Below are 17,266 nucleotides of genomic sequence, written 5' to 3'. Positions count from 1 at the left end.
AATGTTTGCAGATTTATAAATGTTTGTCTGTTCAAAAAAAATGAATTTAAATAGGAAAATGAGAAAAGAAAATACATAAATAATTATGTCTGTGGATTAATAAATGGCTTGCAAATTTCAGATAATCTCCACAGATTAAAAAAAATCAGGATTAACCTAGATATAAAAATGTTGGTGATTTTCAATTAATTTTGATTGATTTAAAAAATGTTTACAAATTGTAAAATGTGTATAAAAATTTGTTCACTAAGAAGTTCAAGAACTAAAAATATTTATGAATTTTAAAATATACACAAATAAAATAATGTTTACAAAATTATAAATGTTTGTCAGTTCAAGAAATAGTCATGAATTTAAAAAGAAAGACAAGAAGAAAAGGGAACACAACATAAGAAAAAGAAAAGAGAAAAAATAGAACAAAAAATAATAGGTAAGACACGTCTGTGAACAAAGGCCATCCGCAAAATCACAATACGGATTTCCCCTACTGTAGCAGGTCAAAAAATGGCCATCCGCAAAAAAGGAAAAGAACAAAGGAATAAAATCAAAGAGAAAATCTGAACAAAGACCAGAAGAAAACCAGACACCAAGCTACACACTAAATGTATAAAACATAGAAAGAACAATGAAAGTAAGCTAGAAAATCGGTAACAAAAATACATAGAGCGAACCTAGGTAGCATGTGGCAATTACAAAACTGAGCTCACACTCCTCTTAATGGACTGACATAAGTGCAAAGTTTTGTAAAAGAGTGATATCAATCGCTCGCAACGAACTATACATAGACCAAAGCAATGGCATAATCGGAACTTCGGTGCTCGCATTGTATAGAGGTTAGGTCATTTAGTTCAAATCAGAGGGAGTAAGCTATTTTGCCGGGGTTACCAGTTATAGCGAGTGTACTAACTCCTTTCCTGTTTTCAATTACCATGTGTATCTCTAGGTCAACAATTTAATCAATATTTCATGATTTTTTATCATTAAAGTATAAAAATATATTACATTAATCCAACCGGCAATCTAGAAATAGGTTATGCCTTTTAAACCGAAAAGGAGAGAGGACCAACCAAAAGTTGACCATATTTGCACGACACTTTGGCTTTTGTGAGCTTTTACTTACCCGAATAGTCCATCTCCTTAATTATATTGATTGAACTACCTTGATAGAACTAATTGACTATATTCTGTATTAACTAGTTTGTTTTTTTCTATCTAGTTTGACGATGAATCCTTGTTCATTCTGTATTAACTAGTTTATTGTGTCTATTTAGTTTGAAGATGAACCCTTGTTCATGTTTATAGTTTTATTTTTGAATGGTCCATTGATGTTTGGTTAATATGATTGATGTGGTTGAATATGATTGAGGTTGGATAAATGATTCATATGCATGTAGTAGAATAGTTGAATATGATGGATTATGGTAAATGATTCATATGCATATTCCAATATTGTTGATTATGCATTTGTTTTAGATTTATTAACTATTATTGAATATGATATGATTGGTGTTGGTTGAATGGTTGAATATATACAATTTTTGAATATGATATGATTGATGTTGGTTGAATGGTTGAATATATATAGTTGTTGTATATGATATGATGGATACATATCACTCATGTTGATACAGAACAACCGACCAATTGTTTGGAAGATGTCGATGTGTGGACCGTGTAGCATCTTTATGTTGTATTGTTTCTTATACGCCTTGCAGGAATAGCAGGAAGAATTGTGAGTCGATATCGTATTGGGGACACGAGCATGCAGAGTATGTGAAAAATGTGGGATGAGAGGAGGTATAACAAATATGGGAAGAGAAGAGGGACTTATTGGGATGTGTACAACAACACATGACTTGGTATGACGATGGCATGACGTTTCGTGTGTGCCTGAGGCCACAGTGGATCCCAACTAGTATCACAGAACTAGAGGAGGATGACTACGATGATGAGGTGTACAACGCCAACATGACAAAGACTAATAATGAATTTAGGATGTATGTATCCCTGATGAATAGAGTGGTAAATAATCGTGTCAAGCCATCTATTCAGTGAGAATCTTCTTTAGTCATTGCTACTAACTTATTCATGTCACTGATACTAACTTATTCATGATGTTTACATTTGCATGCTTCATAGCTGAATATAAGCATTTTCAATGGCTCGTATGCGCTGGCTTATGACCCCCGAGGAATCTGACAACAAGCTGAGAGAAGCGATGAAGGCAACTTTGAGCCTCCTAGCCATGTTTTATTCACTTTACTCTGAGCTTCCATATCATGTTTTTGTATATTCTTTCTTGCAGAAATTCATGAACCGTTGTCGCAAGCTAGTGGGCATGCTTGGGTGCGCTACCTCCAGTGATGTGCATGTTCTTCCACCCTCGACACGTACCCTCATTTCATCGAGCCATGCTGGCGGAGGTTCCTCTAGCCATGCTGCCGGGTCGTCTCACATTGTTGAGGATGACAAAGAGGAAGTACATGAAGAAGACGAGGAAGGTGGTGAATAGGAGGAGTACGGGGAGGATGCCGACCCTCGACCCACTCAGGCAACCTAGGACAAAAGGCGAAAACAACCAACAAAGCAATGGCAGAATCCATACCCGTTTCATAGGGAGCGCGCTTCTCGTCGCACAAAAACAACAACGGAAGAGACTGGTTCGAAGAGGAATGAGGAGCGCACCGCTAAGAGAGGGAGGAAGACCAAGTGATATGGTCATGTTGATTATCATTGATTTGTTAAACTATTTTCTATTGTGTTGTGTTGAGATGAACGAGTATTTGTTATAGTGGTTTTGTTAACCTATTTGCTTCTGGATTTCTGTAACAATTTGCTATGTTGAACTATATAGATGTGTCATGCATAGTATTATGTGTGAGATCCTAATATATTCATTTGCAACTACATTTATCATCAGCTTAGTCGCTCGTTTGTGCCATCATTGAACTTGTGATGTCATGGCACGAGATTTGTATCATCTATATATTCTATAGTTATTTTAATCTTTCATCGAGATGGATGAGGGTGGTAAAAGATTTTTGAGATCATAGTTCCCATTTTCATAGAGAGAATATAGAGCAAACATTTATACAGATGTATTAGTTATGGCTTGTTATAAATATGTCCCACCACCTATGTAATTTAAATTACTGAAACTTTAAGGAGGATGGAGTGAGGCTAGATTTATACTATAATATCCTTAATTTTTATAAATGGTGTCCTCTTTTAAGAAATGATTTTAGAATCCGACTCAATAGAAATGAGAAAATATGAAAACAAAATGGAAGAAAAAAAAGCATATAGGATATTTATTATATTATACTATTATATATTCCTAGGTTAGGTTCATTATCTACAACATGTTTCCGATATGCATGTTCATTTCTATAATTCATTTCTAAAATGGACAGGCGCGGCAACATGTGCCTTTATGATAGAAGTCTGACCAAGAACTGTTAGTGTAGTGAAGGATCTTCTTTTGTTATTTTTGTGGTACTGGATTTTATACAAAATGACACGGATGGGACAAAAATCAAGGATCTGTTATATATCCCTTGTTCATACTTGGAACTCCAATCTAATGGATTGTGCTTGATATTACTAAACATAACCATACTATTCTTTATTTTATTGTAGACTATCAAAACATTGGTGATTACATTAAACCAACATAGTCAGATTTCTTAGTTATGCTGAAGTAAGTACTGCTGCTGACTTTTTTTGGAACATTGTTCTTCATTAGCAAAATATATTTTGACAGTGATGTTTTGTATTTTGTTTTTTTCACTCATGTTATCACCAAGTAATCAGATTGGTATTACTTGGAAAATAGATTGCACAAGAAACCAGAGCACGGATATATAAGCCAGAGCATCCCATTGTTGATATTGCCTGGGTTATTAATTGTCTATTTATCTTTAAAAATCTTCTACACGTTCTAACAAGAATTAAATCCAGTAGACTACTGAATGTACATGTACGTATGTAGTTGAACAAAATTATGTACTGGTAATTCTGTTGGCATAGTATAAATCTGTTGATGTCATCTATGAAATCATTACTGACACCTTTGTAGATGTCAACACATGTTAAGATTGTGTTTATATTTAAGTTTGTGCATCTTGATTGTCTGATTATTGGAGCATTACACATGACACTGTTTGGTTTGTATCCTGTGAGAGCAGAAGAAGAGGCACAATAATCAACTAAGAACCATACAGGTGGATGGTGCAAGTTGTTGTCATACGAACATTTGATGGTTATACAGGGGAAAGTTGTTTGTTTCGTTAGAAGAACTAAGGGAAAAAGATCCATTTGGGAAAAAACAAAGCCACTGGTTTGCAGTACCGGGGTTATATCAAAGATTCAGTAGGAAAATAAGGTTAGCTTGTTATCCATCTACTGTTTATCTATTCATGTCGGATGTTGACTTCTCATTCACCATCCTAGCGGCAGTTTCATTGTTTCTTATTGTAGGCATAAGATGTAGATATATTGGTAATCATTCTTCATCACCTGAAGTTTGAATTCCACATCTTATTGCCTTGTTTTACAAATTGGTTTCTGAACGTAATTATTGCCTACCATTTGTCCAAAATTGGAAGTATATATAGAAGACCAGAAATCATGGCATGGTTCCTTGCCTTCTTATTGTGTATTATAATTAATTTTGTCAATCTGATGTGATCACACATCATTACAAGATTCTTTAAAACTACCTCTGTAGAACCCCGGTTTAAGAGTATTCAGACAACTATGCTTTCAAACCAATAGAGAACGTGAGAGATAATATGTTGCTTGAAACTGGTGAGAATAGTGCACTGTTTTGCTTGATATTGAAGCATCGGATCTTTCTTGTTCTATGCAACAACTAAGACTATTTTTCGCCACTAAAACTGTGAAACTTCAACCAGTATATATGTGCTCGAGTTTCTCTGAAAGACATAATGACCATTCAGTGTTTGGACCAGGTGCTCGCTTTCATGGTTGGAGCGAGCAGCTTGATCCGGTACCATGCGCAATAGTCAGACAAAATCTACCATCGCCTTCATGGCTCCGAGAGCTAGTGCAGTGTGGCGAAGATGTCGTCAATGACGACGACACAAATGGCGAGCAACCGATAAAGAGAAGTAAGATTGTCATTGAGGTTGTTGTGCAGGAGCGCTCTGATTAGTGATCAAGGAAGCACTGGTCTAATTTAAAAGAAGATTTTACTAGCTTATTTCGTTCACATATGTTCAAGAGGGGACCCAAAACATTTCTGTTGCTAAGCTTATAACAATGTTGTTGCACGTGTAAACTTCTGCTATGAAGAAACATGAGGTAATAACACTAGTCGTGCCTAAACTTGCCATCGATGATCACTTTGGTGCCTGAACTTGAAAAATACATCAAACTGGTTCTATAACTTGGATGTATGGTTCAAATACGGTTCAAATCATGTCTAGATACTGTTAACTAGGCATGCCAGCATGACGCGGGGCCATTTATAGCGACGGACAGACAAGCATCAAAATTGTACGACTCAATGACCATCAGGTCTCACCTATGAGTGAACAACTGAAATTAATAAAAAATAAAGATATCTTGGTATTCGAACAAATGACATGTATATGCTATCAATGACCCTCCCTAACCACATAACCAAGGTAATTTTGTTGTATACTACATACGGCTCTTGTTTATTTAACTAACCCCATCGCAAAGTTAAATGGGTTGCAATGTGTCACCCATTTTCCACATGTTAGTTATTTTTCTTTCTTAAAAATTACAAAAGTATTCAAACTATAATTACAATATTAAGAAAACATTAAATTTAATTTTAAAAATAATGAATTAAATAATAATAAACAATTAATAAAACGTTGTTGGAATTTTTCGAAGGATTTTGATATATAATAAAATAATTTTACAATTTCCAAAAGTTCTTACATTTTGAAATGTTCATCTAATTTTCAAAATCTTCATCTTTAAAAGATATATCCACGTGCTCTCTATTTGGAACTTCAGTTTTTTCCTTTTTATGTGACCCTTCCACATGTGACCTTTTTTCGTTTTTAGAAATTTTAGAATATATGTAAAATATTGTAATAGTAATCAAGATAAATCTAGAATCTTATTGTCTTAAAGTATTTTTTAACTAGAAAAATGTATGCATATTTTAAAATGTGTTAATTTAAATATAAGAATGTATAAAATCCTTGGGACACACTAGGCTCTTATATATATATTTTTACACATATTTTAAAATTTATTTTCATTCAAAAATATATATTTTGACAAACACATTTACTTTATTAAAATACATGGACACTTTTACAACTAGAAATTCATTTCCTAAAAGCATGAACAATTTATATACTACCTGTATATCTTGTAATTTCTAAAATAAAAAAACAACTAACAGATGTAAAATGGGCTGCACTAACTTTACCCCATTTAATTCCACGGTCTTGTGAGGTACTTCCTCCGTCCCAAAATTCTTATCTTAGATTTGTTTAGATATGGATGTATCTAGTCAAGTTTTAGTATTTAGATACATCCATTTCTAGACAAAGCTAAGACAAGAATTTTGGGACGGAGGGAGTAGATAAATTGTACTAGTGATGATGAATAGACAATAATTTTACCTTTTGTCGTTCGTGGAGCACAGTCCACTGGTTCGAATCCTAGCCTAACCATTTTTTGTTTATTATAGTTGTATATACTAACAGGTGGGACCCGATGGTCAATGAGACATACTCTTTGTGTCAGTCTATCCGGCACTACAAGTGGGCCCTGCGCCAAGTTGGCATGTCTAGTCAGCAATACATATGTATCTAGACATGATTTGAACTGTATTTGAACCATATTGTCAAGTTTTGAAACCAATTCGATGTATTTTTCAAGTTCAGGCATCAAAGTGAACATCCATGACAAGTTTGGGCACCATTGGTGTTATTACCTCAAGAAACATAAATACAAACGAAGTGTTTTTTTTATTGAGAATAGATGTATCTTCAAAAAAAAAGAAAAAAAAAGAAATTAGCCATGCAAGCTTACCTGCAAGTAATCCGTGGTGCACGTGGTAGAGGGCCGTGCGAGTAATCCGTGGTACGTACGTGTTGTCAGACCGTGCGAGTAATCCGTGGTACGTACGTGTTGTCAGACCGTGCGAGTAATCCGTGGTACGTACGTGTTGTCAGACCGTGCGAGTAATCCGTGGTACGTACGTGTTGTCAGACCGTGCGAGTAATCCGTGGTACGTACGTGTTGTCAGACCGTGCGAGTAATCCGTGGTACGTACGTGTTGTCAGACCGTGCGAGTAATCCGTGGTACGTACGTGTTGTCAGACCGTGCGAGTAATCCGTGGTACGTACGTGTTGTCAGACCGTGCGAGTAATCCGTGGTACGTACGTGTTCTCAGACCGTGCGAGTAATCCGTGGTACGTACGTGTTCTCAGACCGTGCGAGTAAACCGTGGTACGTACGTGTTCTCAGACCGTGCGAGTAAACCGTGATACGTACGTGTTCTCAGACCGTGCGAGTAAACCGTGTTCGTGTTTGTTTCGGATCTTTCCTCCTTGTTTATAATGGAGGAACGCGCAAAGCTCTTGCCAAAAACGGAGCTTGAACGGCGGTGGTAGGAGAGTCGATCTGCCCCGCCCCGCCCCTCGCGCGGCAGCCTTCCACCGTCCCCCTATTGTCCTTCTGCTCCCAGAACCCTAACCCTAGCACGAACACCAGCGACCGGCCATGGCGCTCGCCACCACCCGCAGAGGCGGCGGTGCCGACCAAGCGAGCCTCGGCCTCCTCACAAACCGCGATACGGAGGCCAGGCTGCCCCGCGCGACGCGGGTGAAGAACAAGGCGCCCGCAGGGGTCCAGATCACCGCCCGGAGGCCCGGGAGCGGCAGGAGCCCGAGATCCGCCCGCCGAGGCAGAGGATTGCCGACGCCGACGAGCTCGCGGGCTACCGGCTCCGCGAGCGCAAGAGATTCGAGGGCCTCGTCGCTCGCGGCGGCGTCCCGGCGTGGGTCAAGTACGCTCGGTGGGAGGAGGGGCAGGGGGACCTCGCCCGCGCCCGCTCCGTCTACGAGCGTGCCCTGGACCTGGACGCCGCCCGCCGCGACCACGCGCTGTGGCTCAAGTACGCCGAGTTCGAGATGCGCAACCGGTGCGTCAACCACGCGAGGAACGCCTGGGACCGCGCCGTCGCGCTCCTCCCCCGCGTCGACCAGCTGTGGCACAAGTACATCCACATGGAGGAGCTGCTTGGCGCCGTCGCCAATGCCCGCCGCCTCTTTGAGCGCTGGATGGCATGGCGTCCCGACGTTGCTGCCTGGAGCTCGTACGTCAAGTTTGAGCTGCGGTATGGGGAGGTCGAGCGCGCCAGGGCGATCTACGAGCGGATCGTCGCCGAGCACCCGCGGCCCGACACGTTCGTCCGATATGCCAAGTTCGAGATGAAGCATGGAGGAGTGGATCGGGCACGACGCGTGTATGAGCGTGCATCGGAACTGCTTGTGGACGATGAGGACGCAGAGGTGCTCTTTGTAGCATTTGCCGAGTTCGAGGAACATCGCCGGGAGGTGGAGCGGGCTCGTGCGATATACAAGTATGCGCTCGACAGAGTGCCCAAGGGCAGGGCCGAGGATCTTTACAGGAAGTTCCTGGCATTTGAGAAACGATTTGGTGACCGTGTGGGGATTGAGGATGCCATTGTGGGCAAGCAGAGGTTCCAATATGAAGATGAGGTGAGGAAGAACCCGCTCAATTACGACTCATGGTTCGATTACATGAGGCTGGAGGAGAGCGTCGGGGACAAGGACAGGATCAGGGATGTGTACGAGAGGGCTATCGCAAATGTCCCCCCTGTTAGGTTGATCTGCCCAACGGCCCATTGGACCTTGACTCACGCCCTGATCGGGGGCGTCCAGCCCAAGTAAGGCTGGTGGGCCCCTGTCGCGCAGTGCTATAAAGAGGAGGTGGGGACCATGGCACAAGGAAAGGGGTTCGCCGCCGCCACTGGTTCCCCACTCTCTAACCCTAATCCGATCTAGAGGGATGCACTGAAGCGACGGGAAGTCCACCGCCGCCGCTACCACATCTCCCTGCTTCCCACCGTCTCCTCTACATCAAGATGGACGAAGAGAGGAAGCTCATCGAGGTCACAACAAGGTAACATACCACTACTCTCACCGAACACATCTAGCCTTGTCGATCCACAGGATCTATCAATGGTATCATGAGCCACGAGGCTTTAGATGAGTTTAGGTTGAAACATGTACAAGAAAAGTTCCCCCTCCCCGATATGAACCCTAGAAGGGCAAAGTTCAAAGCAAAAAGAAAGCTTCACCGGAGTTCTCTCCGGCAAAGTAGCGCCGCCTCGGCCGCGCCTGTTCCTCTCGATCCCCACACGCATCAGCAAGCCGAGGTGTGGGGAAGAAGAACCTACCTCCTCGGAGGCAAGGAATGGACCAAGATCCAAAAGAAAAACAAAGAAATAAATCGGATCGGATCCGAAAAGGCAAAAAGAAACGGGATGAGGGGAACATGCAAAGAAAGGGCAAACGAAATATCACCCCACAGGGGCAAAAAGCTTCATCACCAAACCGCTCGACGGCGGCACGCTCACCGCAAGGTGGACGTGCAGCTGGCGAGGGGGATGGCAACGGAGCTGCCAAGAACCGAAAAGTAAAGGTCCGCTGGATCTCTCTCTCTCCATCACAGTAAAAAAAGGAAGGGGCGAAGGCAACCGTCAGAGGCCTCGGCAACCACGGAAACAAGGCCCCTCCCTCGCGCTACAAGCACCGGAGAGAGGCCCGGCCGCCGTGGCCACCGAAGGCCCTGGCCTTGTGTGCGTGAGGTGCGCCGGCGGGGCATGGAAGCCACCTAGGAGGGGCTCGGCCGCCGCGCTAGGAGGGCTTGACCGCAACGGGAAAGGAGCCCCAAGCCGGCGCACGGCGTGGGAACCCACGACCACCACGGCCGCCGGCCAACCCCAGGGATCTTCCCCGGCTCGGATCTGGCGAGGGAGAGGGTGCTCAGAACCCCCTCGGCTCAGATCTGGCGAGGGAAAAAGGGAGAAGAGGACCTCTTCGGCGGGGCTTGGCTGCCACCACGCGAGGAAGGGCCGAAAGCGGCGCATGGTGCGGTGGCTGGCCGCTGCCGCGAGCATGAGAGCAGCCGCTCGGTCGAGGGAACGCTCGAGAGGAGACAAGAGCGCGGGGCTCTGCCCTGCGGGAGCCTCTCGCTGCCACAAAGAGAGCAAACGACGCTGGAAAGGGGAAATGGGGTAGGGTTTTCCCCTCACCGGTGGTTTGGCCCCATTTTGTTCATGCGAAAAGAAAGCGCCACCGTCGGATGAATCCGACGGCTCAAATTCCCCATGAAAAAAAACCCTACACCGACCCGGGCCTACTGGGCCGAAAGAGCAGGCCTTGGGCCGAGGCAAAGCCTCAGGCGGCTGGAGGAAGCGCCTCGCCAGGCCCAGGCCGAAGGCACCACACCGGCCAGCGGGAGACCGGCTGGGCCGGGCCCAAAGAGGCTGTGGCCATTTTTCCTTTTAAAAGGAATTTCAGTTTTCCGTCTAGTTTTAGGCAGATTTTTAAAGTTTCATCTATGCATATTTTTCTACGAAAATATGTTTAGAAAAGAGGAATTAAAATGTTCAAAGTTTCTGTAATTTTATACAGAATTGCAACACAAAAGGTTCTGAAAATAAAAGAAATATTTTCAGAAAAGGAAAAGTTCATGAATTTTAGAAAATGGATTATAAAGTTCATGAATTTTTAATTATGACAGAATATTTTTCTGTTATAGTAACATGTTTTTTCTGCAAAGAAAAATAAAAGGTTCTGAAAGTAAAAGAAATATTTTCAGAAAGAGAAAAGTTCATGGATTTTATAAAAGAAAAATAAAGTTCATGAATTTTTATTTTTAACAGAATATTTTTCTGTAAAGGTGCATGAATTTTATATTCACGCTTTTCCGCTGCAAAGTAAAAAGATTTTATCCTCCAATTAAATTGGAACCAACAGGAAAATTTAATTGGAAGAATTGTTCTTAGCAATGATTTTTCCCCGTGGGTGAAATAAGATTCAAACAGATTTGTTTGTTTGTTTGAAAGTGAAATATGACAATAGAATGATGTTTGTTTGAAAGTTAAATATGGTATTGTTATTTTCTGACCAACGTTGATGATAACAATACTATAATTGTATGAGTCATCTTATGTTTAAAGCTTAAATCTGTGATAAATTTTGTATCAAAGTGATCAATTTTCGGAGCACAAATAAAGAAATGCATATGGTTAATGATGATGATGATTATTTCTTAGCAAAGTTGTTCAATAGAAATACTGTCATCACATTGTTTATGAGTTATATGCATTATTCCCATTTCCGCCCAACGGTGATATGGAATTAATGCACAAGAATGATGTTTTATTCTAATTCTGCCACAACGGTGTTTTAGAATATTCCAGAAAGTTTTAAAAGGTTTAATGTGCATGATTTTAATCAGAGCAACGTAGGGTTATTTTTATGCTCATTACCGTTGTTTATTGGCTAAGTTTTCTCAGACTAAAAGTTATTCAAGCTTTCACTCATGAAAGTGAATGTTTGGGTACTAGTGACCCGAAAGATGGAAAAGAAAGGTCATAACTTGAGGGAATAAATTCTCTCTAAAGAATGACTTCAAAAGAAAAGAACTCTTGGATATTAATTCAAGAAAAGAAAAGAGATAGATCATTGAGAGTCTTGGTTGACGAATGTCTTTCATGTACTCTCTATGATGGAGTCTCCTTTTTTCAGTCAACATGATTGAAATGAAACAAGCAACATGCATGTTTAATTTGACCAATGTCGGATCAAACATGTGTGCCAAAGATAATTCAGATTTATTTCTGAATTTGATGCAGTCAAAAGAGCCAATTATGGCATTTATGATGTCCCTTAAAGGGAAATACCCGCATGGCGAGAAAAGTCTGGGAAGAATGCCTGCGTAACCGGGTAAAGTTGACATTGTATTATGTCAACAATCCGTGTATGGCGGGAGAAATTTTGGAAAAAGCCTTATCCTGTATGACAGGAGAAAGTTATGATGACTCATGTGCGGTTAATGTGTCCCACTATGGGAGAAAAGTATGGAGTAGCTATTAAGCTTTCCTATCATCGACCGTACACCTTATGTGTAACGGTCATTATGCAATCACTAAATCCAGAAAGGATAAAAGTAACAGACGAACCTAAAGACAAGAATGATATGCAAGTGTGACTTGCAAAAGTGACAACTATAAAGAACTCTGTTGAGTTTCTGAAATGAAATGAGGAAAAAGTACTCCCATACTAGTTAACTTATAACTTCATTTTACATGAAGTGATAAGATGAGTGAGCTAGATAATCGAAGTTTCCTCATTTCACAAGAACTATGAATGGGTTTCGAAATTGTGGCAGAAAAGTTCTTGCCACATTTCGAGGGGGAGATAGAGACATGAAATACATTGTAGTGTATTTCATGACTCCTTTGTACTTTAGACGATGTGATGCACATTATGCATCTAAAGTGATCCATTAATGAAGAATGTGATTGTCAAGGGGAATATGACAGTCATCTGAATACCGTCATTATGATACCCCTAAAGAAAAGAAACAATTGTAATTTCGGATCTTTTATAGTTCCGAAAGCAGACTAAGGAATACAACAGTGGTGCTTAAAGTGCCATAAAGAAGAAAGTTTAAAGATACGCCATTTCTTCAATGAAGATGGAGTAATCTGGGGGAGCATGTTGTATGACCTATACAACACCTTTTGTTAGCTCTACAAGGGATCTTGTGATACATGTCCCTGTAAAACCTATTGCCTTTTGGAAATGGGTGACTATAGAATTAATTGCCTCTTGGCAATGACAGAGCAACGACTACCCCATATGAAAGAAGTGCCAGTACCTGAGATTTTGATGGTCTCTAGGAATGTGAAAATCAGATACTTGTGACTACTATAAAGTCTATGTTAGTGAAATTTCATCATTTGAATTTCACTAACATAGACTTTATGAAGGGTCTACAAGGCAAATGTGACTCCAAAGAAAATATGTAAAGGTGTAAAACATGACTTAAATCGAAAGATTTTTGTGTAAAGAAAATGAGAGGACAATTGTAATCATGCAAAGTTATAGAATGGGAAATTTGTTTCCCAATTCCTGTGCATGTGGATGACGTCCTACTTGCAAGTGGTGATGTCAGTCTACTGCAGGAGGAAAGAAGAAGTTTTTGTCCTCAAAGTTAAAAAAAATAAAAAGGGGGTATTAGGAATGTCACATGTACATACTAAGAAAGATTTCTAAAGTATGCATACGAGAAAACCTACGTCTGTTCTTATAGTCAAGGGTAATGGAAGTGGAAACTATGATGTTCCAAAAGTTAATAAGGAAAGATTGTAAACGAATATGGTACCATATGCTTCAGGTGTTGGAAGCTCAAGATATTACCCTGACACAGTTCACGTATATATCCGGGTTGTTTTGGCAATGTCCAGTCCATAGATAAATCAATGGAATGGATTCAAAGATATCGGCCTCATGCTGAAAGAAATAAGTGCTCTCAAAACATTGTGAGTACAAAGGCAGGACTTGTGAAATGTATAGCGAAATCCACAATTGTCGCTAACTTTCATACTCGGAGTTTTGTATGGAAAATCTCCAAATGAGTGAAACGATTGTCATCAATGTGATGCAATGATATGTTATAACTTTATATGAGGCCGAGGGATAGGCGAAATGGTTAATGGCTACCTATACCCAGAGTTGATAATGGTTGACAACAACGATAACCATTTTACATTCTTTCGCTCCTGTCACAAAGAGTCAAGTGTTGATGCCAAACACACTGACAAAGAGTTACGTGTTGTGAAGGAGAAAGTCCGGAATTATGGAAAAATGTTTGAAGCATAAAAGCATCAAACAAGTGTTTGCAGATCTGCTTATCAAAGGCTTACCGTCCAGTGTGTTCGGAGAACACACAGCCGACATGGGTTTTATGGTATAGTCTAATATTTCCGGACAATAAAGGGCCCAAGGTTAAAGAATCTGTCTCAAAATAGAGAGGTACATTGTGGCTGTCTGATTCCATCGGCAATTGATCTGTTACGAAACGGGTAAAGTTAAAAGTATATGATGAGATCAAGGGGGAGAATGTTAGGTTGATCTCTTTCCCCAATGGGCCCAACGGCCCATTGGACCTTGACTCACGCCCTGATCGGGAGCGTTCAGCCCAAGTAAGGCTGGTGGGCCCCTGTCGCGCAGTGCTATAAAGAGGAGGTGGGGACCATGACACAAGGAAAGGGGTTCGCCGCCGCCACTGGTTCCCCACTCTCTAACCCTAATCCGATCTAGAGGGATGCACTGAAGCGACGGGAAGTCCATCGCCGCCGCTACCACATCTCCCTGCTTCCCACCGTCTCCTCTACATCAAGATGGACGAAGAGAGGAAGCTCATCGAGGTCACAACAAGGTAACATACCACTACTCTCACCGAACACTTCTAGCCTTGTCGATCCACAGGATCTATCACCCCCTGCACAAGAGAAGCGCTACTGGCAGAGGTATATATACCTTTGGATAAACTATGCTCTGTATGAGGAACTTGATGCACGGGACATGGAGAGGACCCGGGAGGTTTATAGGGCGTGTCTGAAACTCGTTCCGCACAAGAAGTTTACGTTTGCGAAGCTGTGGCTGATGGCCGCACAGTTCGAGATAAGGCAGAAGAACATGAAGGCTGCACGGCGAATTCTTGGCAACGCGATAGGTATGGCGCCCCAGGGGAAATTATTCAAGGAGTACATTGAGATCGAGCTTCATCTCGGCAATTTCGACCGCTGTAGAATTCTGTATGAGAAATATATCGAATGGTCCCATGCAAACTGTTATGCCTGGAACAAGTATGCTGAATTCGAGAAGAACCTTGGCGAGGCTGATCGTGCTAGATCGGTATATGAGCTTGCTATCGCTCAGCCAGCTCTTGACATGCCCGAGGTTCTATGGAAGGAGTACTTGCAGTTTGAAATTGATGAAGGCGAATTTGGTAGGGCGAGGGAACTCTTTGAGAGACTGCTTGATAGAACAAAGCATCTCAAGGTATGGATCAGCTACGCCGAATTCGAGGCCTCGGCTGGCTTGGGAGGAGACAATGGAAGCGAGGTGAATAAGAACCATGCTGGTTATCAGGAACAGCAGATCGAGCGGGTCCGGAGGTGTCGAGCTGTCTTTGAAAGGGCATTCGACTACTTCAGGACTAATGCTGCAGAGCTAAAGGAAGAAAGAGCAATGCTCCTGGAAGAATGGCTCAAAAAAGAGTTGGGTTTTGGCGATCTTGGTGATGTCGCCCTAGTGCAGAAGAAGGTGCCAAGGAAAGTGAAGAGGAAGAGACCACTGCCCACAGATGATGGCTCCAATGTTGCGTACGAGGAGTACGTTGATTATATCTTCCCTGATGAAGTCACGCTGGCATCGAGCCTCAAGATATTGGAAGCTGCTTACAAGTGGAAGAAGCAGAAGACAGATGACACAGATGATGACTGATCTACTCAAGCCTGATGTAGCTGCTGAGTAGCACGGATGGAGAGGTTTTTTTAAGCTATTCAGAAGCTTTCCGAGGTCATGTATCTTGTTCTCAGATCCTGTTCTCCTGGGAGCTGCTCATGTACCTCTTCTTGATAGAAAAACAAATCTGGTGTCTGTAACAAAAATGGATGTAACGTCAGGTGTAGAGTTTTGATGTGGAAATGGCAATAACTTCTCTGTATCTTTCAATCAAGTAAATTGCTACAGCAAGGAACTGCTATCAAGTAGGACTATATATATTTTTTTGAAAGAAGACAGAAGATTTGCCTCATCGATTAATTAAAAAATACTCCTTAAAACACGTGCAAATACGAATTAAATACGTAAGTACTCCTTAAGTACAGTAGCAGATTGGTAAGTACAGTACTATTTGTAGACCATGCCGTCGTCGGTTTGCAGCAGCTTGTCTGGCTCCAGCCTCAGTATCCATAATCAGTATCCAGTCGATCTGATTTATGTGTAGCTACACAATACGGTTCTGGCGCATACAGCCTCCCACTTGCAGCTACCTTCCATCACGCAGCTCAATGTCCCCACCTCTTTAGCTTAAGTGATCTGTGCTGAGTTTCTAGAAGCTTTAAATTTTGACCAGAAGAGATAAATATACTGACGCTCACTATATTTAAGTCGAAAATCCATTATGGTAACTAAACTTTGGAATACGCTTATTACGATCATTATATATGTGTTGAGTTCAGTTGGTCAACCTAAGCAACATTGACTAGTCAACCTAAACAACATTGACCCGCTGCCGCTGTTCTGCTCTTCCTCCCCTCCCGCTCCCAAATGGTCGCAACCTTCTTCCTCTCTGTGCCCTTCCCGCTCGCCCGCCTTAGGCACCTCGCGCGCGCCGCGTCTGCCAGGCCGTCGGCCGCCCCCCTCGCGCCCCTCGCCTCGGCTCGGGAGGCCTCGCCCGTCCTCCCAGTATGCGAAGAAGAGGGCGGGCCGACGACGCCCAACGAGAGCGGATCTAGGGAAGGCGTAGTGCGAGGTGGCTGGGGACGACGCATGCCCATGTCGTTGACATAGCCGACGCTGGCGTCACCCACGTCTTGCTGCCTCCGCCCTCACACTTTATTTCCCCTCAGGGCAACATGCTGGGCCGACTGTACGACCTCGACGCGTAACGCCTGACGACCGCCTCGACTAGGTCCCCGACGAGGTCTGCGGCGACGACACCAAGTACTCGGACGACACTGGGCACCGCGACACCGGTGATGGCTTCGGCACGGCGCCCGACGTCGACCACCTGAGCCCGCAGGTGCCCACATCCGATGTTCGGGCGCCTAATATATCGACAGCGAGCAGCTCTGTTAAGTGTCAACCAACCTGAGGTCGGAGGTGCCACATATGACATGGAAGTTGGTGACAATGTGGCCGAGCTTGTCCCAGACGAAACCGAAGCCGGAGCCCTTCGGCATTTCGAGCACGTCCAGCCTGAAGGTGTCCTGCCTACACACAGAGCCAAAACAGAGGCCCCAAGCTTCTTCGCGTCGGCCTGCAGCTTCCGCGGGGTGGCGACGACGAACTCGCCCGAGGGGAGGCGACGCGAGGGGTACGCTCAAGTGTCTAGTAGATCTGTGAGGGCCCTTGCCGGTAGCAGCGGCGGCTAGGGAAGGAACGGTGGGGTCTGGCGGCTAGGGTTTTGGGGCCCTCG

At 42.8% G+C, this 17,266-nt stretch overlaps 1 pseudogene; it reads left to right on the top strand.

The window, feature by feature from the left end:
- Positions 1 to 7,738: 7,738 nt before the first annotated feature.
- LOC123398106 lies at positions 7,739 to 15,567 on the top strand (annotated as a pseudogene).
- Positions 15,568 to 17,266: the final 1,699 nt, after the last annotated feature.

Source organism: Hordeum vulgare, chromosome 5H (genome assembly GCF_904849725.1).
Source record: "Hordeum vulgare subsp. vulgare chromosome 5H, MorexV3_pseudomolecules_assembly, whole genome shotgun sequence".
Lineage (NCBI taxonomy): Eukaryota > Viridiplantae > Streptophyta > Magnoliopsida > Poales > Poaceae > Hordeum > Hordeum vulgare.
Note: the sequence above shows the minus strand (reverse complement) of the source record. Positions and strands in the feature narration are given on the sequence as shown.